Here is a 19,977-nt window from a genome sequence, read left to right on the forward strand (position 1 = left end):
GGCTGACCCTGGCAATATGGCAGCTTTCCCTTCTCAGTTACTACAGTTTCCATGTCAAAGCATAATGTGTAGCATATTAGCAATAACTACATATTTATAGAAAAGGAACACTTTCGGGGCTGGCCCCGTGGCCGAGTGGTTAAGTTTGCGCGCTCCGCTGCAGGCGGCCCAGTGTTTCGTTGGTTCGAATCCTGGGCGCGGACATGGCACTGCTCATCAGACCACGCTGAGGCAGCGTCCCACATGCCACAACTAGAAGAACCCACAACGAAGAATACACAACTATGTACCGGGGGGCTTTGGGGAGAAAAAAGGAAAAAATAAAATCTTTAAAAAAAAAAAAAAAAAAAAAAAAAAAAAAGAAAAGGAACACTTTCACTTCACTGAGCCAATTCATTTAACTGTCTAATGACTATATACGTGGTTTAAATCGCAATATATCTATCAATGTGTATATACCTATGTATACACATTATGTATAAGCTTTTCTCTGGGCCAAACTGCTTCATTCAATTTTTTCTTTTCTTTTTTTTTTTTTTTTTTTTTTTTGCCTTATGATGAATTTGTTGGAAGGGCATTTTCTTCACGAACAAAGGCTTTGATGCAGACTCCTTTCTATGTGAAGTGGGGAGCATCGTTCCCTGAGGAAAATTGCACAGTAAAAACCAGTCTAGTCGTGACCCACTACGTGTTTATTGTTTTTAAATCACTAGGACACAAGTCGCATTTTACTGACAATGTTTGTAATCCGTTGCTTTGTGTAATGAAGTTTGGTTGACGCCATCCTTGCACTGCTGAGGTGAAGTCTTGTGGACTACTTAGCTTTTCGCTGATCTCAATAAGGACAGTGTGACGACAAAAGCAAAATGGCTGGACAGACTTCTTGTGTTTTGTAAATATGAAAAGATGACTGTTCTGTGTGTGTGTTCTGTGTGGTGGTGGAGCATTTCCTTAAAGTGAAGCTTCACCTAAGCAGACAGAATGATTCTTTGTTTAGCAAGTTTAGAGTGATAAGAAAATGGTAAGAAATAATATAAATGTTGAAGAAAGCATCACACAACAGAACTGTAGGAGTCCCAATTTAATAAACTGTCTTAAAAAAAAGGTGTCTAGAATTACCATGTTTTATTATTTAAAATCATTGTCTTAAGTTTTTTGTTTAAAAAATAAAAATTTGAATACAATCAAAACATTAGCAATAATGTATTTTTGTTTCCTGTCTTTCCTTTTATTTTCTATTTTTATAAATAATCTAACCTCTTCCACCATTCACGTCAGAATTATTAGGAGAATTCTGTGAAGTGTTAATTTTGATGTCCTTTTTTCCCCCCTGTGTTGGAAGGGCATTTTCTTCACGAACAAAGACTTTGATGTGTATTCCTTTCTATGTGAAGTGGGTAACATCGTTCCCTGAGGAAAACTGCACAGTAAAAACCAGTCTTGTTGTGACCCACTACGTGTTTATTTTTTATTTTTTTCTATATTAAGTAATTTATTGAGGTTTTTCTGATTTATTTCTCATAGCAATCCTGTGAGGTAATTGTAATTATTCTTCCTCTTTAAAGCTGAGGAAACAGAAATACAAAAAATTTAAGTAATGTGCACAAGGTCACATAACTAGTGAAGGGAAAAATAAGTTTGAACACAAGTCTGTCTGACTCCAGAGACTGCATCTGTGCTTATAAAGAAGAAATAGAGAATGTTGCTTGAAAACATGGATTCAAATCTAATTTCCACCATTAAGTAGCTATACTTTTTTGGTTTTTTTCATGATAGAGCTACTTTATTTTACTAAAGTGTTTTATACAGTTTCGTTTCTATGGCTAAATTACACTAATATGATCTACCGACATCAAGAGAGCAGATACATTTATTAACAATTTCCTTTTATATATCGTAGCCAATGTCTAAAAACATACCTGTAAAGGTCCAAGTTGAGGGAACATCAATATAATGCTGGCCAGCATATTATAATTTTGAATCCTGAGTAATTATCAAATAAAATTTATTCAGCATTTTACTTGAAATTTACTTGGGGGAACAACACTTCTTACACTAACTGAAACCAACTTAGCAAAAAACTTTAATTAAAGAATATTTCACACAATTTTTGTCTGTATTCAGTAACCTGGAACTAACAAACTGCTATCTAATAATGACCTGCAAGAGAAAAGATAAGGATCTTTATATACCCAAACACTGAGTGATACATAAATCCAAATGAAATAAATTAGAATAGTGTTATTAAAGGTGCTTTAGCGGGGGCCGGCCCTGTGGTGTAGTGGTTAAGTTCACACGTTTTACTTCTTGGCGGCCCAGGGTTCGCTGGTTCAGATCCTGGATGCAGACATGGCACCACTTGGCAAAAGCCATGCTGTGGCAGGCGTCCCACGTATAAAGTAGAGGAAGATGGGCATGGATGTTAGCTCAGGGTCAGTCTTCCTCAGCAAAAAGAGGAGGATTGGCAGTAGTTAGCTCAGGGCTAATCTTCTTCTTCTTCTAAAAAAGGTGCTCTAGGTATAATGCTCTTGGATAATATTGTAAAGGCAAAAGCTATGTTACAATATGGTTGAGTTCTACTGTCTTTTTTTTTTTGGTGAGGAAGACTGGCCGTGAGCTAACATCTGTGCCAATCTTCCTCTATTTTTTGTATGTGAGATGCCACCACAGCATGGCTTGATGAGTGGTGTAAAGGTCCGTACCCAGCATCCAAACCTCCGAACCCTGGGCTGCTGAAGCGGAGCACACCAACTTAACCACTACGCCATGAGGCCAGCCCCTAGTTTTTAGTGTTTTTTTTTTTTTATTAAGGTTATGAAAGTTAACATCCTTGTGAAATTACAGTTGTGCATCATTATTGGTCATGTTGTGGGTACACCACTTCACCCCTAGTGCCCTCCCCCCACCCCTCTGTGTTTATTTTTTTTAAATCACTATTACACAAGTTGCATTTTACTAACCATGTTTGTAATTCGTTGGCAGATTTCTGACTTAGGGACAGGTTTTTCAACATTGCACATTAGAGTCACCTGGAGAACCCTTGAAAAAATACCGATGACTGGCTCCTGCCCACAGAGATTCTGGTTTCGTTATTCTGAGGCGGGGCCTAGGTCTGCTTGTTGTTGTACTGTGCAAACAGACCTGAGAAGCACTGGCCCATAGTAACATTTAGAAAAGACTCAGTGGTCCCTTTGCCTCCCCTTTCCCTGGGCTTCCAACCTGAACTCAGCTTTCTAGATCTTTCCATTCCAATGGCTGGGAAAGGCAGATCCAAGGAAAGGAATGGAATGGCTTTGCAGCTGGAGACCTAAAGAGGAGATAAAGCTGTAGGCCACACAGCATCCAGGGCAAGACTCCTCCCAAGCTCGAGGCGTTCCCAGGCCTGTTTTACCACCAGCCCATACGAGAAGAGTACTCTTCACTGGAGAGCCAATCCGGGGGGTGGAAGACTGAAAGGGGTCTGGCTGTGACCTGCCAGAGGCCCCACTCCTGGCTCCTTGACCCAGTGAACAAAGCTCCTTCCTGTTGGTTGGTAAGGTATACTTCTAACCCTAACGTTCAAGAAATTACCTACACAAAGTTGAAGGTGAGACTTAGAATTTTATGCGTAGGTGAGCTTTGAAGAGCCCCTGCCCTTATTTGAGAGTAAATAAGCTAAGGTGGCCAAGCCACTGTGAAACCTGTGATCACAAGGGTAAGTAGACAGTTGCTGGCAGAGCTGGGAGTGGCTCCTGTATATAGGTCATCAGGTTGTAGTGTTGTACCTTACTCACTAGATCATGCTGTTCAAAGTTCTGCCTATAACAGCTTCCCAACTTGTTCTATGGCACAACCAGAGGCACTCACAACTAGAATATACAACTGTGTACTGGGGGGCTTTGGGAAGAAGAAGAAAAAAAACTTGTTATATAAACCTACAATTTTTTTAAAAATTCTTAGTTTTAATAACCTCTGTATTCCAACTCTTAAAAATTATTCTAGAGAACCAGATTCAAACCTGCAGAACAAGAATGTAACTTGTTATAAAGTTAGTTGAAGGAAAAATATTTTACATACATTATTTGATAGAGATTAGTACATACCACAAGACTATATTCACGTGAATGAAAATCATTTAGATATCTCCTTCTGCAGTTTATTAGGATATGGAGTTGGAGTTATTTATTCCTTTCAAGTTATAGTTTATGACAACATCAACTTTATTTTGTTGGAAAGCGTACAAACATAGCAACTGGGGAGCGGTTTCCCTGCGAAGCTTCAAGGATGTGCATTTAATTGAGTCATTTGTCTTAAAAATTTTAATATCTGCGAGATAGTTTGAAGTCACTATCTCTGCATTTTATAAAAATACATATCTTTAACCATTTCTTAAGCAGCTGGTTGCTAAGACCCAAAATGTGCTAAACCCTTTGTATGGCCCCTCTGCAGTTCCGGGAGAGATCGGCAGAGACTGTGGGTGTCTATGGAGTGGTTCCATGTGGTTATGCTGTTTAGACTTCGTCATCAAGATACCCATACCAGCAGGGGCCGGCCCTGTGGCACAGCGGTTAAGTGTGCACGTTCTGCTTCTCAGCAGCCTGGAGTTCGCCGGTTCGGATCCCGGGTGCGGACATGACACCGCTTGGCAAAAGCCATGCTGTGGCAGGCATCCCACATATAAAGTAGAGGAAGATGGGCATGGATGCTGGCTCAGGGCCAGTCTTCCTCAGCAAAAAGAGGAGGATTGGCAGTAGTTAGCTCAGGGCTAATCTTCCTCAAAAAAAAAAGACACCCATTCTAACAGCATGGACTTCTAATTATCTAAACAATTTAAGGATATAATTTCTTTCTATCTAGGACTGGAAGTATCTGTTCTACCCTCCCCTGCTGCCTCCACACCTCTCATTGTTACCGGGTTTTTTCTTTGTTTCCTTACCCTTGTCATCAGCCTTGGAACTTCTATCATCTCTCCTCATGACTGACCAACACCAGGCCAGCCGAAGGAAGGTAGGCAGGATGTTGAAATCCAGCAGGCTATTGACATGTTGCTCTGGAGTGTGGAAAAGAGTAGGTTTAGAACTGTGGGGGCCTGCCTGGTGGCGCAGCGGTTAAGTGCACACGTTCTGCTTTGGCAGCTTGGGGTTCGCCGGTTTGGATCCCGGGTGCGGACATGGCACCGCTTGGCAAAAGCCATGCTGTGGTAGGTGTCCCACGTATAAAGTAGAGGAAGATGGGCATGAATGTTAGCTCAGGGCCAGTCTTCCTCAGCAAAAAGAGGAGGATTGGCGGCAGATGTTCTCTTAGGGCTAATCTTCCTCAAAAAAGAAAAAAAAAAAAAGTGGGAACCTGGGAGTAATTTCCACAGAGATGATAGCTGAAGACAGTGAATGTGGTAACCAAAGACAGAGTGTCAACGGATTTGTATTTGAGATACAATGGGAGAAAAACATCGAGGAGAAGAAGCTGCCAAACCTGGGGTCAGGCTGAACCTTTCCATAGCTATGGGACTTTGGGCAGCTAACTTAATCTTCTGAGCCTAAGGTTGTTCCCATGTGGAATGGGAAGTAATGTATATGAAGCCTAGCGATGGTTAGTTCCTCTCCCTTTTCAAAGAAGAAAGAATTAGTAAAACGAGTACCCCAGGGACCTTGGAAAGAGATTTCAAGAAGGAAATGGTCAAGAATGGGGTCATGGGCAATAGGAATCAGAAGAGTCTGGGAATTCTGGAGCCGACATACTCCCTGCAGTGCCACCAGCGTTGTTGGCTCTCAGTCCCCTGTGAATTGTCTGCGATAATGATAGGTGAAGCAGCAGCTGTGAATACTGCAGCTTCTCTGTGAATATCCGTCTTGTTTTACATTATAATGTGTTTTCTTCAGTGAAGGAGAAAGGGTGGGACTTCAGATAGAGCCAGAAATTGCTGCTGACCCTGAGAGTGCCCATTTAGCTCTTATGCCGGAAAAACGTTTTAAGAATGGCCGCTCCTAGGAAGCCAGTTCAGGAGAGTGGAAGGAGCAGAAATCAGATTATTTGGGTTTAACGAGCATGTGAAGAAAAATTGAAAGCTATGGGTACAGATATTTTGAAACTGCAACATTGATGCATTTTCCACTCAAGGTCCCAGTAATCCTAGACCAAAAAGAATTCTGACTTGAATTTCTCAAAATGATGTAGGGTACTCGCTCATTACCCAACCTTCCAGTCTTTTGACTTTATTCTAGACCAACCTCCTTACCCTACGAGCGGCATCCAGTAAGGGTTGTGGGCTCCGCAGGCCTGCCTACAGTCTGCGCCTTTTCATTTTGTTCTCTCTTTGCTTATTTTATTCCCTGCTCGCTCTCTCTATATTGACCTGGAGTGTAACCTGACTTTGGCTTCTCTGTCTGACCCCATGTTCCTCATCATTACTCAAAGTCCAGTAAAAGACAGTCCTTTCTTTTCTCATTTCATTCGACCTTCTCTCCCACCCACCCCACCCCATGCCTCCTTCTCTCCAGACCGCTCTCTTCTCCAAATGGAACCAGAGCTTCCTGGCTCCAGGGCTGTTTGTTTGGTTTGAAAGTTACTGGCCCTCCCTCTGGCTTCATTTTCTTTGCCTATTGGGATTCTCTGCCCTTCAGCCCTCAACTCACATTCAGTCCAGGACCTCTCCAGAGCTCTGTGTACTTAGATTATCTGCAGCATTTTGTCAGGCCATGTCTGCCAGTCGTTTCCAGCTGTCTAAGCGCCTGGACTTGGCATGCCTCAGTAGTCATTTCTCTGCCCTTTTCTCTTTTCACTCCTCCTTGCCCTCCAGCGCTTTCACATAATAGTCACTCAGTAAATGTCTTTTATTGATAGTCCAGAAGAAACTCATTAATTCTGGTTCAGATGTCATGTAACACTTTTCACCTGCTCATTGTGTTGGCAATGCATTTGATATTTCATTTCCCCCCTCTGCTTAACAAAAGGGTTTCTCTGTGTGTGAGTAAAATACTAAATTTTTGTTTCACTCTTCTGGAGTCTTCTAGTTTTTTGTTTGTTTGTTTTTTACTTTGAGAAGCCAATGGTTATTGGAAGGAATCAAGGTGACCGTGGTAAAGCCTCTCACCAGTGCTTTATAAGCCTGTTGGTTCTTGTTGTGTTTTATTTTTTTAAGGTAGCATATTGCTTTTCAAATCATAAAAATAGTACATATTTACTCTAGAAGACAGAAACAGAAATGAATAACAGCACTCGTAGGTATATACCCAGGAGAATTGGGAACAGGGAACATACGGTCACACAAAACTTTGTACATGAGTGTTCCTAGCAGCATTACTCATAATAGTCAAAAGGTTGAAACAGCCCAAATGTCCATCAACTGATGGATGAATAAACAAAATTGGGTATGGCCATACAATGGAATATTATTCAGCCCTAAAAAAGTGTTGAATACATGCCACAACACAACCTTGAAAACACTATGCTAAGTGAAAGAAACCAGATACAAAAGACCACATAGCGTATATTTCCATCTGTATGAAATGTCTAGAATAGGCAAATCCATGGAGATAGAAAGTAGATTCGTGGTTGCCAGGGGCTGGGGGATGGGAGGAATGAGGAGTGACTCCCAGCAGATGCAGGGTTTCTTTTTTGGGGTGGTGAAAATGTTTTGCAATTAGGCAGTGGTGATGGTTGCACAACCTCACGAATTTACTAAAAATCACTGAGTTGTACACTTTAGGTGAATTTTATGGTTGTGAATTATATTTCAATTTTTAAAATAAAGGAAAAATAAAAATCACTGGTAGTGTATTATTTCCTTTCAGTGTTCTGACACGTGTTACTGAAACGCTTTCCAAAGAGGGTGTGTGTAACTGTTCACTGTTTGGCATCCTTGCTAGAATTCAGAATTGCTATTTTCTAAATCTTTCTAAATTTGACAGATGAAAATATTGTACCTCATCGTTTAAATATATGGATTTTTGTAATGACTGGTGAGATTATTTTCATGTGTACGATTTTTAGCCGTTGGAATTTCTTCCATTTCTTAATCTTATTTAAATGATGGTCTTAATGGCTTTCTTATAGCTTATTCCACATCTCTTTTCTTTTTAAACATAGAGAAACAGATCACGTACCCAAACAGAACACTGCTAAAGTGTCTGCATTTAGGATAATGTTTCCCCAAGGCATGAAAATAATTGATTAGCGTTTCTGCAACTAAATAGCGCACACAAGTGTGCAGATCAAAGATCAGTTTTCCCAAATGTCATTTCCCCCCTTTTAGCACAAAACCATTTTCAGCTTTGAAGTAATAGTATTTTCCGCGTCTGTGTGTATTTACATTCCAGAAATAAAGCTCACTTGGCATTTGGGTACTGTTTTTTTCAAAACAGTTCTGAACTTCATTTGCTAGTATTTTATAAAATATTTTATAGGCTTTAGAGTGAGGTTATGTTAACAGTGCAAAGTCAATTGGGCTTTTTTTTTTTTTTTTAATCTATGCTCTAGAAGAAATTTATTTAGCAGGGAATTATCTGTTCCTTGAAAGTTTGAAAGAATTTATCCACAACACCTTAGGGGCCTGGCACTTCAATAACATTTTCAAGTTTATTTCATCAATAATAATCAGTTGATATTTCCTACTCTTTTGAAGTCAGTTTTAGTCATTTACACCATAGAAATGCACATATCATCTTCATAATTCTTTGCAAACTCTTTCTGGCCACGTATGCTGTTGGGCAGATTTGCTGCCCCTGTGCCGATTGAACTTGCGCCTCTGTGATCTGAGAGCAGAGCTGCAGGCAAGGCCATCCCCTCCCGTGGCCCCCAGGATCCTCTTACTATAAAGAAAACCTCACCCTGTTCCTCCTCCTCTTAAAGCACTTTAATGGCTCGATGTTACCTTCAGGATAAAGCCCAAGCTTTTCTCATGGCAGAGAGGCCATTTTAGGTTAGGTCCCTGGCGACCCCTCCAGCCTCAACCCTCACCACTTGCCCTAACCACTCACGCAAAGTCTCCTGTAGTGAACTTCCTGCCATTTCCCAGATGTCTGCCCTTCCCTGCTCTGGGCCTTTGTGCATGCTGCTTCCTCAAGTGAGTGCCCCGTCCGTCTAACTAACCCCCACCCCACCCTTGGGACTCCACTCAGACGCCAACTCCTCCGTGACTTATCTTCCCACGGGTTGTGTACCCCTGGGTCTGTGCCTCCGCAGCCACACCCCTCACTCCTGCCCTAGCATTCAACACTAATTATTTTAATTGCCCCTTTCGTTGTTTGTGTTCATCATTAGATTGGGAATGTTGAGGGCAGGGAGGGTCAGTAACACTCAATCTTGTATCCCAAGCAGCTACCTTAGGACCTGACGTGAAGTCTGATGAGGATTTTTAGGCTGCTTAATTTTAAAATGGCTTATGATGAGGATTTTTAGGCTGATTAGTTTTAAAACTACAGATGAGATTCAGGCTCCAAGGAGTGGAATTTGTTTGTCCCTTTGTTGGGAAACATTTACATTTCTAAGGGAAACCTCTATCTGTGAAGATGCCTCCCTCTCCGTGCCAGGAAGAAGAGGGGATGGTCTTATCTCTAGAAGCTCTTAATCAATGCCAGAGGCAAAATCTTAAGTTGGTTACTGTCTGGCAACCTCATGTAACTGACCCCCCCCCCCCTCCCACAAATCCTCCTTTGTCTTTAGCCGAGGATAAAATTCAAGCGGTGACTTCTGCCATTTACTCAATCTGGTTTGATTCTTATCTAAAAGTTGTGGGACCACCAAATGGCCAGACCATACGGGCACTGATACCATTTTAACTTTTTTACATATTCTTTGTCTTGTAAAGAGATAACTCACATACCTATGTCTTAAATTTAGCTCTAACCCTCAACTGGCAGCAGCAGGAGCTCTGACTGCCCGTGGGTCCTGTCCCCACGCACCAGCTCTGCCTGCCCATGGGTCCTGTCCCCATGCCAGCGGGGGCAGCAGCAGCGGCTCTGCCTGCCCATGGGCTCTGTCCCCATGCCAGCGGGGGCAGCAGAAGCGGCGGCAGCAGAAGCTCTGACTGCCCATGGGTCCTGTCCCCATTGCTATTCCACACTATTCTCTAAATAAAAGAGCACTACTGCCAGATCTTGAGAGTCTAAGAAATCTTTCTTTCGACTCCTCGGCTCACCGACCCCGCATCAAAGTCCATTGTATTGAATGAATCAATGAACAAATAAAGATAAGCATGCCTTTATCACTAATCTTATGCCTACAGCTAATCATGGAAGCGTCAAGAGTGTAGACTGAAGCCAGACTGCTTGAGTTCACTTTCCAGCATCACCATTTGCTTTCTGTACCTCTCTGTGCCTCAGTGGACACCCATGTTAGCTACTTCTCAAGGTCAAGGTGAGAATTAAAGGAGGCAATGCATATGAAAAGCCACATTCTCGGTAAATCTGTGTTACTCTGCTAATGATCTCAAGTGCTGGGGTGCAGTTACCAAGTGAATATGAAACCTTGGTTACCCGGTAGACAAAGTAACTCTTCTTCCTTAAAGGCTCAAGGAACAAAATTGTTCACAGGGGCTGGCCCAGTGGTGCAGCGGTTAAGTGAGCACGTTCCGCTGAACGGGGTTCGCAAGTTCAGATCCTGGGTGCGCACATGGCACCGCTTGGCAAGCCATGCTGTGGTAGGCATCCCACGTATAAAGCGGAGGAAGATGGGCATGGATGTTAGCTCAGGGCCAGTTTTCCTCAGCAAAAAGAGGAGGATTGGCAGCAGATGTTAGCTCAGGGCTAATCTTCCTCAAAAAAAAAAAAAAAAGAATTGTTCACAATCCAGTGGAGAGGGTTGCATGATGTTTTCTAGGGCCACTGACCCTCAGCCCTTGGTGGTTCAGAGTAAATATTCTAGTGTTCAAGGAGAAAAATCAATCTGATTTATTCGAACTGTTATAAATAGTGCTATTGTAGCCCATATAATACAGTCCCGACTGTTAGAGTCAATGAACTGAGCTAGAAGGCCGGGCAGGCAGTTGCAAGACTTCATTGTACAGGCCTGCATTCCTACAAGAATAGTCCACAAAATTTGAAGGCTGGGGGAACCTGGCGTTCGCAGCGCAGCATTGCACACAGTACTTAGAATGAGATGCACCCATGACATGAGCAACATTCAAGGAATTTTATCTGACTGGAACGTTTCCAGCTATTGTTCTTTTAATGGACAACTGGTTCTGTAGAATTCAAAGACAGTTTCCCAGGTGTTCTCTGACTCTGGGCCCTGAGAGCAGTGAGCATGGGGTGCTGAGGTCTCCAGAACTGGCCATCTGAAAGGGAATTTTCTTCCACGTAGCTTTGTAGCTTCCATGGTTCCCAAACCATAGTACAAGTAAGACTTATTTTAAATGCCAACTGCAGTGCCCCGCTCCCGTGTGATGGAGCCAAGAAGGTTAACCCTCTACAAGCTTTTCTGAGATTCTCCTGCAGGTCCTTTCCAGCCCACTTCCAGGAACATTTCCGTGCAGGTGTATCACCAGGGGGATGCATTTACACAAGTCAAGGACAGTGGAGTGGTGGCCTTGGGGGCAGGAAGGTTGAGGCTGAGCCCTTAGGACGTCATTTTGTTGATTTCAAGGTGAAGTGGCAGTGATATTGTGATTTATGCTAAGACACATATATTTGGTCTTTGTCCCCCTTTCTGGCACAGAGCTCCTAAAACCCTTAGAATTGCCTAAAGGATCACGGCGGTAAAGGTATCTTTTGTTATGTTAATGAGGTGACTTCTGGACCACGCCTGAGATGGGGGCTGGTTGCCAGGGCAACCAACTGTGTGATTAGAGGGTTGGAACTTTCAGTCCCACGCCCCTGACTTCCAAGGAGGGGAGAGGGGCTGGAGGTTGAATCAATTACCAAGGGCCAAAGATTTAATCAATCATGCTTACATAATGAAGCCCCATAGAAACCCTAAAGGACAGGCTTCAGAGAGTTTCCAGGTTGGTGAACACGTGGAGACTGGGAAGAATGGTGTGCACGGAGAGGGCAGAGAAGCTCCAGGCCCTTACCCCATACCTTGCCCTATTCCTCTCTTTCATCTGGCTGTTCCTCAATTATATCCTTTTATAATAAGCTGGTAATCTAGTAAGTAAAATGTTTCTCTCAGTTCTGTGAGCCACTCTAGCAAATTAATCAAACCTGGGAAAGCGGTCATGGGACATGTACGGGGCTGCCACCACTGCTTGAGGAATTCCAACGGCTGACTTGCCAAGTTATCAGGCAAAAGAGATTGCCAACAAAGAGAACACGACATTTTCAGGAAAGAGACCAAGCTGGCCAGAGATGTGGGGAAACAGAAGCAGAATTAATGAGAGAAACAGAAGCAAACTTCAATTAAAACATAATGAAGAGGGAAACATAATGAGAACTCTTAAGAAGATAGAGCGTAAACAATGAAATTATGGAACTAAAAAGCATGGTTTCCAAATTTGGAACTTTAATGTAGAAATTAAAGAGAATGATTACCTCAGAAAATCAAATTCGTGTTTACGGGAGGGGGAGTGTTTCAGTGACCCAGAGCAAAACAAAACAAAACATACTACGTACTAAAATGCACAGATACAAGACAGAGAGGACCAACGAGCTGGAGGCTTAAATGTCTAATCATAGGAGTTCCGGAAGGAGGAAGAAGGCAGAAGAAAACTCGAGAAAGACGATGATTTAAAGTTAAAGGCGTCCCTGGTCCCAGGTGTGTTTAATGAAAAGACACGCACAAAGAAGTGTCCTGGTGAAATTTCTGAGCTTCAGGGATAAATTTAACACTCATCAGCCAGAAAGAACAAGTTATTGACAAAGGAAAGAGGCCATAATTGGACTATGAGCAATGCTGGAGGCTCTTGGGAGACGAAGGAATGATGCTTATAGGCTATTCAGGGAAAAAATGGATTATGATCTGAAAATTTTATATCCAGTCAAAACATTATTATAGGAGGGCAAAAAAAAAAAAAAAAAAAAGGCAGTTTTGGATATGAAGGGCCTCAGAAAGTATATCACCCAGGTACTCCATCTGAGGAAATTAGTTAAGAAAGTACTCAAGAAAATAACCCCATCCAAAATTCTCTGCATAGGAGAAGACAAAGAATACAAGAAAACAGTGGTGAATAATGAACATTGCATTAGTCATGATCTAAACGGATGGTGCTAGTGTGACATGGAAGAATAAGAATTTTTGAATCAGATCAGACTTATTATAGGGAAATTTCAACAGTCTTGGCTAAAAGTCTAAGTTACCTCAAAACCTAGGAATAGAGAAGGGAAAGAAAATAGGCAAGTAAAAGTGGTTTCAAGCTTTGTCGAAGTTTCTGAGTTGTGAGAGAGAGGCTGCAATGCCATTCCCCAGTGCACAACTTAAAATTGCTCCTTACACATGAAAAGTAGTTTCTTCCACGGCGGATTTCTTACTGGCGGTAATATACCACCCCTCTCTTTTTTTAACCGAGCTGTCTCCTTTCTTTAACTTCTCAGCTCCTCATCCTTTTTTTGTTTCTACCCACATTCATCTTGGTCTTTACACAAAGCAAATTGGCTGCAGGTTGCAAAGTTAGCTCCAGGCTCACCTGTGTGGATCCAGAACCCATCAAGATGCTCAGCTGCACAAAAGGAGCAATTTCTCCCTTAGTAATAAAAAAGACTAGCAGAAAGCTTGTGATGGTGGTCTTTGCTTTTACAGAATCCACCCTCATTAGAAGGCTGTGCACTTTTAAAGAATATTTCTCCTTCTCTGTTACAGAGTCCCTTAAGTAGTTCAGGATCACTGGAAAGCTATAGGGTTGAGAACAGGGGTAGGATGGAGGCGGAGACAATGAGATGAAGATGGAGAGGTCAGCAGGGCTGGAGCCTTGAAATCCTGGTTAAAGAATTGAGGCTTTATCCTTAAGACAATGGGGAACCATTGAAGGTTGTGTGTGTTAGAAAGATTTCTCTGGCCCCTATGCGGAGATAAATGAGCTTGTAGTGATAATGACCTTGAAGGCAGAGAGACCAGCAGGAAAGCCATTGCTCTAATCCTAGTGAGGAATTCTGTCTGTTTGTGGAAACCATCCCCACCCCTGTGACCTCCATGTGGGTAGGAACTTTTCGTTTTTCCCTTTGTGAAGGTCCGAGGGGAATGTGCCACTTACAAACTGCTCACTTTCTAATGGGAATCCTACCAACCCTAAGTCTGCGTTTATGAGGGTCTGACTTCCCAAAGTCCCAGGAGGCTGACACCCAAGAAAAATCCATGTCAGGATCACAGCCCACATCACCTCACTTCCTACATTTACCTGACCTCCCCCGACCTCACTCTCCGATTTGTTCCTGCCGATGACTGGCTCCCAGTGCTATGGACTTCATCTCCCCATTCCAGTCTCCTCCTCACTCTTGGATATCATGACCAGCTTGATGTTCCCTGCTGCTGCCTAATATTCAAAGTTTGATTCTGCAGCATGTTAAATTAAAACCTTAGTTGAGTTTATAGCTTCATCAGATCTATTGCAAAAGTTATGGCATTGACCAGAAAGAAGTAGGTCCCCAAGAATTGACTTGGGGGAATTCATGTGATTCAGAGTATCCCAAATCCCACTGAGCCTTCTTGCCAACAGACGCAGCTGCTCTCCCTCCTCTTTCATGGGGGATCCCACAAGGATCTTCTACAGGGAGTTTCTTCGCAAGAAGAAGCCAATTTTCCTCATGCCCCATCCTTACCATTTCTGATTGTCTCCAAATTTACAACCAGAATTATAGCCTAGCATATCCCCAGGGGCCCAGAACTAGGAAGAAGGCGAAGACATCAAAAGACTTTTAAGTCTTTGCTAATTTTTATCAGCAAAACCCTGGAGAATGTGAGTGAGATTAAGGCTTGGCCAAGGAGAGAGGGACATGAATAAAGATTAGGCTACGTTTTTCAATGTGGTATTCTTCCCAGTAATTTTGGATGAAAATTCTAGCTCCGACACCTGGGAGTAAGTTTAATTGTTTTTCTCAATTGGCTGTTTGGAAACTGACTCAAGGATGGACCACGCTAGATGAAGCCAAGAAGTCAGAAATTCCTGGGTATAACGGAGAGGAAGGAATAAAAAGACTTAGGAAGACAGGAATTTTGGAGTAGATTTATCACATGTGATTCAGCCCCCTTCCCAAAGAAGACTAAGAAAATACTCATACCACCAAACAATTGAGAAATATTTTGGTTCAGGGAGAGCCAGAATCTTTGTAAAGCACATGTGGGCCAAGGATGTAGATGGGAGGGACTGGCTGTGCTGAAATAGTCTCCTTGATTCCAATAAGGATGCTGGGATGGGGCTAGGGCCCTTGAACATGGCCAAGCATCGCACTTAACCATCAGAGGCATGGTGTCTCTAATTACCGTAATTGGCAAAGGTACTACAGTGGTAATCTGAAGAGTCTGACTCTTTGAGAGTATCTAACTAACTGATCGGAAGATTCAGAAGTGAAACAGATGGGCAGCCCACCACAAGTTTTCAGTTGACTTATGGAACCAAAAAACCCCAGTCTGGTGGAAAGAGACCTTGTTTGAGTGACTAGGGTATGAGAATAGAGAATGCCACTTCCGCACTCAATGCCTAGGCCTGATTTATTTCCGAAACTCTGACCCCACACGTGAAAGGAAGGAGGCATACCCCGGCCAAAAGGCTCTGTGATAACATGACAGGGTTATACTGTACCTTTTCCTCCTCATCTTCTCCAAAGAGACAGGTATTTATCAGGGTAAATGCACACTCGGGGAACGAAAATAGCTAAACCTTTGGCTTTGAAATAGTGTGAAAATAGAATGCCACTATGGATTACCAGGCAGTGGCAGCCTTATGGTGATCAGATTATATATGCTTTAATTCTAATCAACCTCACATTGGGCCCTAAGAGACCCCAAACCCATCTTGTGGTTGAGTGTACAGTTGGAAAAGATAAATCCAGCAATTGGCATAACTTCCAAACTGGCGACCGAACCCCGGCCATGAGGCTTATTTTGGTAGGAAAAGCAAATTAAGCCCTTAAGCAGTGCTGTCCAATACAAGTATAATGTGAGCCACATATCTAATTTTAAATTTTCTAGTAGGCATCTTTTAAAAAGATGAGGTGAAATTAATTTTTATAATACATTTTATTTAACTCAACATATCCAAAATAGTATCATTTCAACTTGTAATCAATAAGCAACTTATGAATATACTTATCTTTGTATGAAGTCTTCAAAATGTGGTGTGTATCTTACAGAACACCTCATTACGGACCAACGGCATTTCAAGTGCTCCATAGCCACATGTGGCTAACAGCTACGCTATTGGATAGCACATTTCTAGAGATTCCCCTCTGGACCATGAGAGTAAGCCAAAAGCAATGCTGCATTGCTAGGAGATCTCAGAAGTGTATGTGCCATCAAAAAACAGAAGTTGCGGGGCTTATGGTTTCTCTCAAATCCCTTTTTAACATGCCTGTTTTGCCTATGCAGCTGTCAGATAAATCTCGAGGAAATATAGATTATTATAGGCTTAATTAGGTAGTGACTCAAATTGTGTCTACTGTTCCAGATGTGGTCTCTTTACTGCAGCAAATCAGCACAGTTCCTGACATCCGGTAGGCAACTACGGATGCGGTGACTGCTTTTGTCCATTCAAATGAGGAGAAAGCATTAGTTGCAATTTACTTGCACCTGGCAGGCACAGCTGTCCACCTTCACTATCTTGCTTTGAGATTATGTCAACTCTGCATCTGTGCCACAATTTAGACCATGCTTGACGTTCTCCCTATTCCACAGGACATGATGCTGGCATTCGATGACATCAAACTAATAGGACTTGGAGGCAGGACATAGCAGGTGCTGTAGACACCTTGGATAAGATACATATGTGCCCAAAGTGAGAGATGTAGCCCATGGAAGTATAAAGGGCTGCCACCTCATTAAAGTATAAATCTCTTATAAAGTCCAAGGATTTGGATGTCATCTTCAAAGGAAGAGGTAGGTTCACCTTGCAAACTGTCACCATAAAGAAAGAAACACATTGCTTGGGAGACCTCTTTAGATTTGGGAGGCAATAGATATATTTAAGCGTGCTGTTTTGACCCTTTTCTCGCATGACCTAAAAGGCTTCTGGGATTGAGCAGGACCTCAAGAAAGAAAAAACTCCCCAGCTGTTTCTAACACTTGACACTTAGCATTCCTGCAGATCCAGTGGTGTTTGACGTACTTGTGTAGATACAGGATGCTGGATGGCAGCTGTGGCAAGCCTCAACAGGAGAACCACAACTGGGTTCCCTGACGTTTTGCAGAAAAGCCGTGTACTCTTTGGCAAGGAACTATTCTTTTTTCGAGGAGCATCTTGGCTTGTTATTGGTAGAGATCGGATTCCTGTCAATGGACACCAAGAATCCGTGTAATATGGACTGTCCATTATGAACCAGGTGTTCTCTGATCCATCAAGCCATTAAGTCAAGCTTACTTAGCAACACCCCATTAAAATGTCCTGAAGGCACAAGCAAGTTACATGCATAGGTGACTCAAACTCTCGGTGTGCCTATTCTGTCACGCTGCCATCTCTTCCTTGGCACATAGCTGTGATCTCACATGGAGTTCCTTATAACAAGTTGGAAGAATGTAGATGACTGCATGATGTTTTGGCACCAGAAGGAAGTGGAATGCGAAGCATTTAGGCCCCCTTAAAGATGGCCCTGAAACAAAACGGGGAAGGGCATTTCCCCGACAGACAGAACTTTGGAGTGTATATTGTACAGGTCTCTCTTCCTGTAAAGTAAGATGGCCTCAGGCGTGGATCTACAGTGTAGATTCATGGGGAATGTACAACATAGATTCATGGGAAATGGCTAATCCGGATGTTTAAGGAGTTGGAAAGAACAAAATGGATTGATGACAGAAAGGTTTAGGGAAGAAGTTTTTTTGAAGAACCTATCAAAATATGTGAGAGCATGAGACTGTGTCCCATGTGAATGCTCACCAAAAGCCCCCACTGGGTCTTCTAGGTTTTGATTTGTTTTTCCTTCTCTCTATGATTTTCCCAGGTCTCACGGACTCCTCTGGTTCTGATCAAGAAACTCACTTTACAATTTAAGAAGAAAATGGGCTGATGTTTATGGTGTTTATGGTTCAGGTGTTTCTCCATGTATCCTGGCAGAAGCAGGCAGCCTTAAGCAGGTGTGATTGTTTATTGAAGGCTCCGGTTTGGCAAGGCCTAGGCGACAAGACCTCGCGAGGTTGGGCTGAGGTTATGCTCTGAACCAGTGCTGCTGTTTCTTCCATAGCCCAAATATGCAGGTCCTGTGGGGAAGGGTTAGAAATGGTGGGTGTAGCATCTTTCACTACTACATCTAATGATCCACTTGGAAAAATTGTGAAGCTCATTTCCATAGCTATGACCTCTGCTATTGTAGAAATCTTAGTAACCAATCAGAGAATATTTCCTCCAGGGACATAAAGATGACGACACTGAAGTAAAAGCTGAAACAGTCGCTTGGCCATTTGGGACATCTCCTATCACTTGAAGAACAGGCATAAAGGGAGTCAGGGTCTGGACTAGAGTGATTTATCCTGATTATCAAGGAGGAATAAGGTTGCTGTTACACAGTAGAGGCAGGGAGGAGTATGTCTGAAACACAGGATATACCTTATAACTCCCAGTACTTCTCTGTCCAGTAAGGTTTAAATGAAAACTACAGAAACCAGATACAGGCAAATAAAGGTTTGGTCACCATAGCATGTATAGAATGATCCAGCCAACATGGTAGCTAAGGGCAAAGGAGCATAGAATGGACGGTGGAGAAAAGAAGTCATGTAAATACCAACTATGATCATTTAACCACTTGGGGGGGTGAGGGAGGCTATAATACGTTCTTGTATTTTTTCCTTGATGTGTCACAACTAGTTATTCTTTTTCCTTTTTTCTATTCCTCTACTACTTTTGGTGATGGTGGTTATCTTTACAATGCAGTCCATAGGTTACAGGATATAAAGACGGAAGCCAGCTGGAACTAGAGAAAGAACATCACCGAGAGAGATCCTGCATGTGAAGCTGGATGCGCTGATGAGACCTTGCGGTGTCTCCTTTTTGGACTGAGGGTAAGCCTGTTTTCGATAGGGGGACAGTTGCGTAATCTCAGGCAGGAAAGTTGTTACTGGTAAGAAGTATGCAAGAAGGGTATATGTTAATGTTGGGCAAACTAAGAGTTGGCTACGCTGTAGATATTTATCATGTTTTCTGGCTGCCCTGTAAATTTTTGAGGACCCTTGCTGTATCTGGGGAATTTACCACCTTATATGTCCCACTCCCCCCAAGTAAAAGCCCAAAAAACTCTCTTTCCTGGCTTTCCTGGCAACTGTGGCATAAACATGTACCCAGCCATCAGTAAAGCTTATCCATGAGACACTGGTTTCAAAGTGAGCAATATAAGGGAGCAGTAGTGCGTGGTATATATATTTTCTGTTAACGGAGTAACAGAAGTATCTAGCATTCAGAACGCTCAAGACTGAGTTCTTGGTGAAGAGGTGTCACAGATACTGGCCGCAGTAGCAGTTGCAATAAAATTAAATTTCTGACACAAAAGAGGCAAAGGGGAAAATTACAGCATTTGGTTAGTGCTTGGGGAAACAACTGGGTGATTTTCTCATAAGCCAGTTCTGTTTTGGGGTCCCTAGAAATACAGAGCTTTGGCTGATTCTCTGGTCTTGTCAATTAGTCTGCAAACTACCCAATATCCAGAGACACTTTCTGTTGCTTGCAACTGGTGACTCTGACTGATCCATAAAGGTACTGGTTCCATCTGAAAGGACTGAAGGATACGTGAAAAGAAGGAACGGAAGACAAGTCTGGAAAGTGTGACTGTGGAACCAGTGCGGGTTTCTGAGCAGGGAACTGATAGAATCAGACTGATGATTCTGGAAAAGTAAACTGGCAGTAGTAGGGAAATTTTATTAAGGAGGAACTTAAGATAATTTCCAATTAAGGCCAAGACAAGACCCATGAAGAGACCATGGCACTAGTCTAGGTGG

The 19,977-nt window shown here is 42.5% G+C and overlaps 1 long non-coding RNA gene across 1 annotated transcript; it reads left to right on the forward strand.

Annotated features, from left to right (window-relative positions):
* The first annotated feature begins 16,734 nt into the window (after positions 1-16,734).
* Positions 16,735-19,047, forward strand: LOC103546607 (uncharacterized). The gene is made up of 3 exons (XR_543726.2): positions 16,735-16,935; positions 17,994-18,126; positions 18,920-19,047. It is a non-coding gene; the product is annotated as an uncharacterized lncRNA (long non-coding RNA).
* Positions 19,048-19,977: the final 930 nt, after the last annotated feature.

This window comes from Equus przewalskii, chromosome 26 (assembly GCF_037783145.1).
Source record: "Equus przewalskii isolate Varuska chromosome 26, EquPr2, whole genome shotgun sequence".
Taxonomy (NCBI): domain Eukaryota; kingdom Metazoa; phylum Chordata; class Mammalia; order Perissodactyla; family Equidae; genus Equus; species Equus przewalskii.